Here is a 12,762-nt window from a genome sequence, read left to right on the forward strand (position 1 = left end):
TTTTAAAAAAAGAGTTTTTTTAAATCTATTAAAAAAAAGCTTTTCAAAGCTTGGAAAAAATATAAAATTTGAGGAAAAAAATCTCTGGTTTTTTCTAAAATTTTCTCTTCAAGCTTTTTGGCTTTTCATCTTCCAGGAAACCTCTTGGCTTTTTGCTTTCCCGAAACCTTTTGGCTTTCCGAATTCTGGAAAAACTTTTGACCTTGCGTATTCTGGAAACTTTTGACCTTTCACATTCCGATTTTTTTTGTCTTTTCATTTTCCCGAAACTTTTGGCTTTCTGTATTCTGGGAAAACCATTGGAATTCCGAAATTTTTTGACCGTTCCTATTCTTATGCGTTCGGGGTTAATTAAAAATTTCAAAAAATTCCTAAAAATTAGTAAAAAATTTGACAAAGGTTATTTTAAATTTTGAGAAAATGTGGGTTTGGTGTTTGGCATGTGGTGTGTCCATTCGGGCGCCCGTGACCATTCAAATTCCTTTAAAATATTTTTTTTACCAAAAAATTTAAAAAATCCATTAAAACTAAAAATTTTCATTGGATTTTAGAATTGTCGGGAGGAATTGGAAATTTCGTGAAGGATGGGATTCTCAAGAAAAATTAGGAATTTTCTACAAATTATTTTTAAAAATCTTGGAAATTGATATTTTTAAAATATCATGGTATTTTAGCAAATTTATTTGCTGGAAATTTTTTGAAAAAATATAGGTTTGGAATGCCATAAGATAGGTTTGGTGGAATTCAAAATTATTATATTTTGAGGCCCTAGAAAATTAGGAAAAATTCATGATAATTCTTTTTCTTGAGAATTTAATATTTTTGAGGGTTATTTAATGTTAAAGTATGTTTTCTCGTGCTGACATTAGATAGATGCGGGTTATTCGCATATTATTAATACGAATATACCTCGTATTAGTAGACATTTTTGTTTGGATTAATTCTAAACGATGTTTGCATGATTTTTTTCCATTGTTTAGCCATTCTTTTTGGACATGTTCCATACTTTTGATGGCTATAATTTTCGTTCAAAGTGTGTTTCACCTTTGACACTTTTCCATGATAATTTATTTTGCACTTATTTAAGTGTGGTTTGTGCTTAATTTCTTAAGCCTAAGACAAATTCTATCATGAATCAGTTGATCGGTTTGTTTTGGTAGATTTTATTAGATGTTTTTCAAGTTTTATTTGGACTCATCAAGTTCTGCCTAGATCACTTGTGTCTAGGGGTTTTTTATTGAGTGCTACACACATGTGTTTCACTTGCTTACTTTGGAGTTTTGCTTGAACGACACCACGTTCATATACTCCGGATTGATGAGTTGGCCACCAATTTTAATGCTTCTTTTGGCATGATAAATGTCCATTAGATGGTATGCATTGATTTTTATGATCAACTATGGTTTTTATGGATTAGAGGAGCTTCTATGCTTTTATCCATGGTTTTATAAGGATCTTTTGATCTTTTGGATAATTTCATGTGCATTGAAGGTAGCATTTTGCCTTCGTTTTTTGCACATAATTTTGGAGTATATTTCTTGTACTCTTGTACATATTCCAACTCGGATACCTAGTTGCTTATATATCTAGGTGAGTTATTTTTCTACCCTAACTTTATTGTGTTTTGGGGTAGTTAAAGGCGCCAATAATTCAATTTCTTTTCTAATGATATACTCGGAAAGAGTTATTCCTTGATGTAGTCTCAGGTATATAGAGATAGGTTTGAGTATGTGAAAGTCTGGATAAGGCCATCTTATTCCTTTTATACAGGATTTTATTCATATTTTCCTACATGGCATACTAGGGAGTTTCAAATTGTTAAGGTATGTATGGGTGGTATCATGGTGGTATGGGACGCTAGCGATCTCTCACATATATTATCTTATGGGATAATTTGGGCTCAAGATTGTTGCTTCGCTTACATCACTTAGCATGTTGACCTCAACATTCAAAGACAATCTCATTTTCTAAATTCATTTAAAGTTATTGTGTGGGCATTCTCTAGATAAACTTCTTTTATCTATAGCCTGCATGTTTTGATGAGTGTAATCTCATCGGTATTTTCACTTGTTGAAATCTTTTTCTTTAGAAGTTTAACGAGTTTATCTTGTTGTGTTCGGATTAAGGAAATTTGGATTTTTCCTTTGTTGGTATTTTTTTTCTCTAGTTTCGTACTTAAGGTGACTTATACAGTCAACCTGATAGGTTTACGGATGGACATATGTGACTCATCGAGACGCTGATGACTCTCTATGTTGATATGGGTAACTCGGGACACCGATAATTCCATGAGCAGATGTGGGTATGTCGGGGCTCCGATGAATCCCTGGTTCCTACTGTTAATGCCATGTTTTCCTACTTTATTTCGAATGGTTTACAATGAGGAAATTATTTTGAGTATGAATTCCTCTGATCATCCGTAGTCTGATGGGCAAACAGAGCGTATGAATCAGATTGTAGAGGATATGCTTCGTGTATATGTCTCTGGAAAAGCATCAAATTGGAAAAAATATCTTCCAATGATGGAATTTGCCTATAAACAGTTTTAAACATACGGCTATTGGTTTTAGTCTATTCATGCTTATGTATGGGTATCAACCCAAGGCACCTATTGATGTCAGTCTTAAGGACATCGAGCTTGATGCATCGAGGGATTTCTTGCGAGATATTCAGGAAATGCTGACCGAAGCTCGGGATTCTATCAGAAGTGCTCAGGATAGAGTACGATTTTATACTGATAGAGGACGCTCATCTCGATCTTTTGAACCAGGAGCGTTGGTTTATTTTAATGTTCCTAAAGATTCTCAGACTTTGTCAATAGAAAAATGCTCAAATTTATCTCCTAGATATTGTGGTCCATTTTCGAGTTATACATCGGATTGGCACGGTTGCGTTTGAACTTAAAACTACCTCCACATGTTAGAGTTCATCTAGTCTTTCATATCAATAGATTGAAAGGGAAACTGGGAGGTGAGGATGACACAGTTACTCCTCAAGAACTCGTTGAAGTTGAGGTTTTATCCTATGTTTCACCTACATTAGGCTTGTGAGCATGGGAACAAGCTCTAGTGGAGCATGGGTTAGGACTAACCTTAAGGGTTAAGGTTAGGGTCAGGCATCCAAGGGTCGCACATGGGAAATGGAGAGTCAAGAGTCACTTGAGGGCCCTCCTATATAATAGGGACATGGGGCACATTCAAGGGGGGCTTGGACGCTTGGGCTTGTGAGGCCAAGGCTATGTTATGCTCTCTTGTGTAGAGGTTAATATCTACTCACCTACCATTTCACACTTGTCATGAGAATATATTTTAAGTCCTCTAGAAAAATATTATTTATCCCCTCTTGAGTAATTTGGGGATGCCTAGATTACTCTTGCGTCATGCCGGCTAGGTTAATATCGTGGGTGACACCATTATAAATATTAATACGTGCGGTATATGACGTATGTTTGAGGCCACCTATGATTATTTCAGTTAGGTTTGTATGGCAGGGTGATTCCTGGGGTACTTACGCCTGGTAGTCATGAGTTGGTGATGATTTGTGCCTGTTTAATATTTGTGGGATTAATTTAATAATTAATTGGGCTTATATTTTCAGGTGATGAAGACTATGGGAATTGAAGAGTTTACTTTGGAAGAAATGTCTTGGATCATCACATTTCATTTTTGGCAAGCATAGTAGCTTGTAACCTTATTAAATGATTTTTCCATTTTGAACTTTAGGAAAGATACATTTATTTTTGTGGAATTTATTAAAGCCTATGGCTTTACCCTAGTCCCAATTTGACACTCTATTTTTGTTAAAGAAGAGTGCCGTGCTCTCTAAAAAGCACATCTTGTATTTTGGGGGCTATGGCCTAATTTTGGTGAAAAAGAAAGCTAATAAAGAAATACTCGTGTGGGGAGAGGCCACGCACAAGAGGGGGGAAGATTGCACCCAATATGGTCTTTTTATGAGCTAAGTATTTTTGTTTAAGTGTTTAATTTTTCAATTGATTTGATTTAGTTGAAGCTTACAAGCAATGGTTTTTATGATTGAATTAATTCTCTACTTTCCACAATCAATTCCTAGAATAAGATTCTGGTTGCAGTGGTATCAGAGCTTGGGCTAGGAGATTTATGGAGAAGGTAGGAAAGGGCTTCAACTTCTCAAAAATCAAGAAAGTGCAGGAATTTATCCAGTGGACCGAAGGGTGTTTTGCAGGTCTTTACCCAAAGGTCAAAGATATCTACTCTCAAACCCACTCACCACCCTGCAAAACCATCCCTCTCTATCAAAAAGCGGTTTTTCCAAATACTCAGTGAAATCAAAATCTGACCGTATGGATGAAATCCTCATAGCCAAAAACCTCACGGGTATCTCTCAGAAATCAGAAAGCTTCAAGGTTGAGCAAACCTATAATGGACGGGGGAGATAAATCTGTGTAAAAGCCATCACAAAAATCTCAACAAGCTTTTGGACAAGGAGGCGCACGGCGGCAGCCTGCCGGCGCAAAAAGCGTGGAGAGGAGAAATAAAAAAAAAAAGAGCTCAAAGAGCTAATTACTCCATAAGCTAATCTCGAATCCTAATCAAGCTTACTTTTCCCAATCCCTATGCAAGTCACATCACTTTTTGAGCCTTTACTTTTCCCTATTTCCAAATTTGAAGAGAAATTCAAAGGTTTCCAATTCTGAAAATTTCTGGGTGCAGAAAAGTGATTTACAGGTTTTAAAAAGCTTGAAAATTGCCTAGAAAAGGCCAGAAAATTCTGAAATCGCTTCTGAAAATTTCTGAAAATTTCAGAAAAAATATTACAGAGATTGGGCAAGGTTTACAGGACTGTTTCAGCAGGTTTCAAAGTGCAGAAAAATTATTTCATCAACAATTCGACTAGCCCAAGACTCTTGAATCACGCGGAATCGTTCGGGATTTGTTTGAGGTGACGAGAATTCAATTCAGCCATTGAACAACGTCTTGTTCAGCTTCAACCAAGATCGAATTGCGGGAGAAAAACAAGATAAGTACTCATTTTTTGCTTTATTTATTTACATCAAATAAAGTAAAATTTTATTTATCTACATCATTTGCACAAGCACTATGGCAGATTTGCCTATCTCGCCATCAATTAGCAACTCCTTTCTTTACAACATCAAATTGTAGAAGAAAGAGAGAAGCGTATTGAATTGGAGAGACAGCTCTCGAATCGTAGACGCAAGCGTGACTCTTCGCTATCTTTTGATGACGAAGATGACACTATTCAAAGGGCTGTAAATGCTACATTGCAAGCACAAAGGTCACAAAAAGAATCCAAGATTAGTCGGAAAGCTTTCACATTTCAAAATTATGATGGAAAGAAGGATGCTAGGGTCATTTTAGCTTGGCTTAGTCAACTAGATGACTATTTTTCTGGAGAAAAATTTTCAGAGAATGATAAGATTAAATGTGCAGTCAATCATATGGTAGACAGTGCAGCTTTATGGTGGAGTGTAGTAAAGCAAGGTCGTGACAAGCCAGATTCTTGGAAAAGATTTCAACGGCTGGTTAAAAAGCACTTTTTACCCTCACAATTTAAGTCCAAAGTTAGGCACCAATGGGACACTTTGCATCAATTGGAAAAGGAGACTATGTCACAGTATGTAGAAAAGTTCTGGAATACTTTATTACAGGTGCAGGTTGTGGATAGAGTTAGTGAGAAGGATCAAAAAAGGAAGTTCATATCGGGCCTTAGATCTACCATTAGGGCCGATGTGAATATGTTTCGACCTCATTCACTATCTTCTGCAATATCTTTGGCAACTAATTCAGAACGTAAAAATGGTTTCCCTAAAGAGATTAAAGCACATGAGGGTACTTCTTCTAAACCATTTACTAAATCTTTTTATGCTTCAAAGAAGATGTATAAATCAGGTTATGACAAAGGCAAGGACGAGGCTAAAGGCAACATGAGTACCAATAAGAAAGTCAATGGTGGCAAACCGAAGACATCTCCTACCAAATGTTTCAAGTGCCACAAAGAAGGTCACATAGCACCGAATTGTCCGGAGCGTACCAAGAATTCAACACCAACAGCAGCAGCTCGAGTCAACATGATTGAAGAAGACGACAATGAAGAAGAATCATTCGAGCAAGAGGGTAATTCCGATCCAGATTACTCAGAACAAGAAGGTAAACCTCATGTTCATTCTTTGCTTAAAATAAAAGGAACGATAAATGGACATGAAGTTCTTATTTTGCATGATGATGGTAGTACACATGATTTCATTTCTGAAAAGGTACTTAAAGCATTAAATCTTCATTCTTCACCTACGCACTATAAAGTCAAAGCAGCATTTACTGGAACAAAGTATAACTGCATGCAAGAGGTGAAAGATTTGGATTTATGCATCAAACCTTTAACAGAAAAGAGGGATTTCTTAGTTGCACCTTTACAAGGGGTAGATATAATTTTGGGTATGCCTTGGAGACACAAATACAATCCTATTATAGACTATGACACTCATAGTATTTCTCTAAGGAAGGACAATGAAAATATTATCCTCCTCAAAGGAGAAATGAGTCCTTTGTTGAGTCACACTCAAGCAAAGAGAGCTCTAAGAAAAAGAGACAAGACTTATATGGTATGGGTTAACCAGCTTGATGCTGAGTTGGACACATCCAAAAGACCAAAGTTTGATTCTTTTATCTCCAAATTTAGTGACTGTTTCATGGAAGATCTGCCTCCAGGATTACCTAAGTCTAGGCCTGAGGATCATAGTATTGACTTATTGCCTGGAAATTCCCCGCCTTGTAAAGCTCCCTATAGAGTCAACAATTTAGAGCAAAGAGAAATCCAAAGCCAAATAGAAGACTTGCTAGAGAGAGGCCTTATTCGACCTAGTAGTTCACCTTTTGGAGCTCCAGTACTTCTTGTTAAGAAGAAGAACGGAACTTACCGAATGTGTGTAGACTATCGTGCATTGAATAAGATTACTGTCAAGAACAGATATCCTATTCCTAGGGTAGATGATCTTCTTGATAAGCTTAGAGGATCAAAGGTCTTTAGCAAGATTGACCTAAAGTCTGGGTATCATCAAGTCCGTATGACTCAATCTGACATTTTCAAGACAGCTTTTAGAACCCAAACTGGTCATTATGAGTTTTTGGTTATGCCATTTGGTTTGACCAATGCTCCAGCTACTTTCAGCCATATGATGAATCGTATATTCCTTAAGTTTCAAAGTTTTGTTATAGTGTTCTTTGATGACATTCTTGTTTTCAGTAAGGATCGACAAGAACATGAACAACACTTGGAACAAGTGTTCAATCTTTTGAGAGAAAATGAATTGTATGTCAATCCTGAAAAGAGTTCTTTCTTTCAAGAGGAGATTGAATACTTAGGTCATATAGTGTCGGCCGAAGGGATTCGTGTAGATCCTAAGAAAATTGAATGTATTGCTTCTTGGCCTACGCCTAGAAACATACATGATCTTAGATCTTTTCTTGGCTTATGTAGTTATTATAGGAAGTTCGTCAAGAATTTTGCTTGTATTGCACATCCTTTGACTGAACTCCTTAAGAAAGCTACAAATTTCAATTGGATTGATAAGCAAGATAAATCTTTTGCAACACTCAAGAATGCTTTAACACAAGCACCAGTTCTTACACTACCTGATTTTCAAAGACCATTCTTTATAGTAGTGACTGATGCTAGTGGCAAAGGATTTGGAGCTGTTCTTATGCAAGACAACCATCCTATTGCATATCAAAGTAGAAAGCTTAAGCCTGCAGAGCAAAATTATAGCACTTATGACAAGGAATTAGCAGCAGTAGTGCATGCTTTGAAAATCTGGAAGCATTACCTAATGGGCTCTGAATTTCTTATCAAGACAGACCAACAAAGCATTAGGCATTTGCTTACGCAACCTCTCATTTCAGATAGGCATATCAAATGGGCAGCTTTCATTCAAAGTTTCCAACCTATGATTCAATATCAACCTGGAAAAGAAAATGTTGTTGCCGATGCTTTGAGTCGAAGACCAAATATCAACAACATTTCTATAATTGAAAGTGAACCATTTGTCCTCATGAAAGAAACTTACGAAGTTGATCCAGATTTTTCTCAAATATGGATCAAATTGCGTGAAAACAATTGGACACCTCAAGGAAGTTATTCTCATAATGATGGCTATCTTTTCTTTGAGAAGAGATTGTGTGTTACTCAACCTTACAGACAGCTTGTCTTGGAAGAGATGCACCAACCACCATTTGTGGGACATAGAGGAGTTTCCGCAACACTCCAAGTAGTTTCTCGAGAATTCTATTGGCCTCATTTGAAGAATGATGTAGCTAAGTTTGTAGCTGACTGTAACATTTGTCAAACAATCAAAAGCTACAAAGGCAAAGCTTTAGGATTGCTTATGCCTCTACCTATTCCTGATAGACCATGGGAACAAGTGTCTATGGATTTCATTACTGGCTTTCCTACTACTTCCAGTCACCATGACATGATTTGGACAATAGTGGACAGATTTAGTAAGCAAGCCTATTTCATTCCATGTAAAAAGACACTAACTTCTCAGCAAGCCGCGAACATATTTGTTAAGCAAATTTTTGTTCATCATGGTCTACCCAAAGTGATAGTTTCTGATAGAGATTCTAAATTTTGTAGTCACTTTTGGGTTGCTCTTTTCTCAAACTTAGGCACTAAGTTAGATTTTTCCACGGCTTTCCATCCGGAATCGAATGGACAAACCGAAGTTACAAATAGCACTATCTTAGATATGATTAGAGCCTATGTTTCCCAGCAACCTAGTGCATGGGATAAGTACATACACCTACTCCAATTTGCTTATAATAATACTCCTCATACTGCTACTGGTCGAGCACCATTTGAGATTATCTATGGAAGAGCATTGCCTATTCCGGCTACTAGACTCTCTCATAAGATTGAAGCAGCCGACCAATATGTTAGAGACTTTGATCGCATTCTATCTGAAGTGCGTGATTGTATGCAAAGAGCTCAAGCGAAGTATACATCTCAAGCAAATAGGAAGCGCAAAGATTTTTCATTTCAAGAAGGTGATTATGTACTTTTGAGAATTGAAAAGCGTCGATTAAAGAGTGTGGAAAAATTCCCTGCAGTGAAGCTAGCGCCTAGATATTATGGGCCATTTAAAATCCTTCAAAAGATTAATGATGTGGCCTATAGACTAGAGCTTCCATCTAATTGGAATATCCACAATTCTTTTCACATCCATCTCTTGAAACCTTTTCGAGGAACACTTCCTACTCATCCAACATATGAGGAACCACCTCTTATTGAAGGAGAGGAAGAAGTCTTAGTTCCTGATGCAATCATTGACCAAGAGATAACAACAACAAGGACAGGTAATCAATACTTCAAGTATCTTTTGACTTTTAAGAATCATCCACAAGAAGATGCTAAATGGATGCCTGAGAAATTTTTCCGAGTTTACCCTGAAATTCTTCATTCTTTTCAAACCCAGCAAATCCGCAATTGAGGACAATTGCAAACTCAAGCAAGAGAGATGTCATGAGAATATATTTTAAGTCCTCTAGAAAAATATTATTTATTCCCTCTTGAGTAATTTGGGGACGCCTAGATTACTCTTGTATCATGCCGGCTAGGTTAATATCGTGGGTGACACCACTATAAATATTAATATGTGCAGTATATGACGTATGTTTGAGGCCACCTATGATTATTTCAGTTAGGTCTGTATGGCAGGGTGATTCCTGGGGTACTTACGCCTGGTAGTCATGAGTTGGTGATGATTTGTGCTTGTTTACTATTTGTGGGATTAATTTAATAATTAATTGGGCTTATATTTTCAGGTGATGAAGACTATGGGAATTGAAGAGTTTACTTTGGAAGAAATGTCTTGGATCATCACATTTCATTTTTGGCAAGCATAGTAGCTTGTAACCTTATTAAATGATTTTTCCATTTTGAACTTTAGGAAAGATACATTTATTTTTGTGGAATTTATTAAAGCCTATGGCTTTACCCTAGTCCCAATTTGACACTCTATTTTTGTTAAAGAAGAGTGCCGTGCTCTCTAAAAAGCACATCTTGTATTTTGGGGGCTATGGCCTAATTTTGGTGAAAAAGAAAGCTAATAAAGAAATACTCTTGTGTGGGGAGAGGCCACGCACAAGAGGGGGGAAGATTGCACCCAATATGGTCTTTTTATGAGCTAAGTATTTTTGTTTAAGTGTTTAATTTTTCAATTGATTTGATTTAGTTGAAGCTTACAAGTAATGGTTTTTATGATTGAATTAATTCTCTACTTTCCACAATCAATTCCTAGAATAAGATTCCGGTTGCAACACTATAGCTACATGCTATTGGATTGGAGTTATACCTCTTGATGGTATGGGACATCAAGGTAGAGGTATGATGTATTTCATTGTGGATGAGTTTATGCCTGATTTATGCATGTTTATGCATAACAATTATCTAGAGAGATCTTAGGGTTTTAACAGTTCCCCACATGGGACCATTACTTTGAAGGAGCCTCAGTTATGCATGTTTATGCATAACAATTATCTAGAGAGATCTTAGGGTTTTAACAGTTCCCCACATGGGACCATTACTTTTCGAAGGAGCCCAAGGACTCCTTCGATATCAACAAAGGACCAACTCTCAAGCAACTATTCGGCTACTACGAGCGCATCATGTGGATGCCAACTTGGAGGCTCCAAACTTTTGAAGACATGATGGAGACCACCTTTTGGACCAGCTACCCGGGTCTTCCATTGTGCCCCTCCCGCTCCTACCTCGCGATGGGGCCTCACACATCGAGGAGTTAACCCTCAGAGGGTTGGCTAAGTGCCATTCATCGGATTCGACCCTTGCATGCACCTTTCTCTTCTTCTTTCTCTTGTGTGTGTGAGGAAGTATGTTATCCACTAACATTTTTGGCGCCACTACCACGGATCGAGGAACCCTCCAGTTAACATAACTTTTCGCGCGGCTACTACGCCTTTTTGCAACTCATCTTTTTGTAACAGTGCTAAGCGCTTATTGTGTAAAAGAGACATGGGATGACCGGCTTGTGTAACGCCGGTCATAAGGAATTGATGTACATAGAGCTAGTTAAACTAGGAAGACTAGTTTTGGGCCCCCATTTGTAATTGGGTGGTTGGACATTGTAAATATGAGCTCATGTATATAAGACATTTCATGAAGTATGAAAAGGGACAATCCCATTTGTCTCAATTGAGTTTTGCCTTCGCTCTCTCTCTCTCTCTCTCTCTCTCTCTCATTTGAGTTTATAGTTGCTTGCTTGTGTTGTGGCTTGCTTGCTTAGATTGTTGGTGTATGTGAATAGGAATGGTAGGGCTCTCCCTCTCTCTTCTCTTTTACCTTCTCATTGCTATCTACCATGACCTATTTGCATACGATTGGCATGAGGTAGAGATTGAGCTCTCCATAGCTCTTTCCCTCTTGCTCATTACCTAGCTTTGGATCTCTCTTTGGGTGACACAAGGAGAGTGTCGAGTGAGCCCCTAGCGGCCTCACATCGGGGATTTAACCCTCATAGGGTTGGCTAAGTGCCATTCACCAAATTCGACCCTTGCATGCACCTTTCTCTTCCTCTTTCTTTTGTGTGTGTGAGGAAGTATGTTATCCACTAACAGTCAATGACTCCATGGGAATATTACCTTTAAAGAGTACACCAAACTCTAGTGAACCCCTCATCACTCAACCGCATCATGAAGGCTAGAGGACTAGACACAAGCTAGGAAGAGGGTGATGCTAATTCGATTAAGGTTGTTAAGCATCTCAAGTCAATTTGACCAAGCTCAATGCATGGGATATGAAAGTCAAATGATCATTGTGCACATGCATGAGGATTAGGATTATGATTAGTGGCTTGCATGCCACCCACATTGCTAACATCGGCTCTACTTGGTGACACAAGTCAACGGACCTTAAGTCTTGGTGACACAAGTAAGTCCAACAGACCTTAAGTCTTGTCCAAATCATGCCACAATAGTGTGCAACTAGTGTTGCTTACTCTTAGGAAGATATTTGGGCTCTCATAACCACGTGGCTCGCAACACTTGGTTTCTTGCATGAGGGACGTCTTGCCCTAAAAGCCATTTGTTGTCAACCTCAACAATTACTACCATATCTAGTTTTTTTATAAATCTATGGGAATCAATGTGCTGGTCGTGTACACACAGAGAGAGAGAGAGAGAGAGAGAGAGAGAGAGAGAGAGAGAGAGAGAGAGAGAGAGAGAGAGAGAGATTGGGCGATGCCAAGAAATGAGAGGTGGGTGATTTATACTTAAAGGTGAGTTGTAAGAGGTGGAAAAGTGTGATAGGTTATTGAAGGAGGCTAGTGTTAAAGTGGCCTCTTAGTGGTGCTAGGTGGTGAAGTGGTCAAATCTAAATCCTCCTCAAGTTGCCTTAGCTTCTTCACTTGGGGTGAAGAGGTTCCTTCAAAGATCCCGCTCACACAAGAGCACATTGAAGCCATTAGACTCGTCTTCAAGGGTTAAGAAGCTAGCAAATCCCTACGAGATCCCTTCCTTCCCAAATAATTATTAGGCTTTAAAGTGTTGACACCACTCTCAACTCCATCTCACTAGTACCATTTACAAATTTAGGAAATACATCTACATGCATAATAATAATAAAAAGAATCTAAATGGTTTAAAGGATACATGATTGCCTAATGCAATGATAAAATGTGGCCTTACAGATCGTTGCCTCCTTCTTATTTATTTTGTTTCAACTCTTTATCAAGGATAATTGCGACAAGTGTTGTTA

The sequence above is a fragment of the Cibotium barometz genome, chromosome 58, assembly GCF_041138505.1.
Source record: "Cibotium barometz isolate CiBa-2024 chromosome 58, ASM4113850v1, whole genome shotgun sequence".
NCBI lineage: Eukaryota > Viridiplantae > Streptophyta > Polypodiopsida > Cyatheales > Cibotiaceae > Cibotium > Cibotium barometz.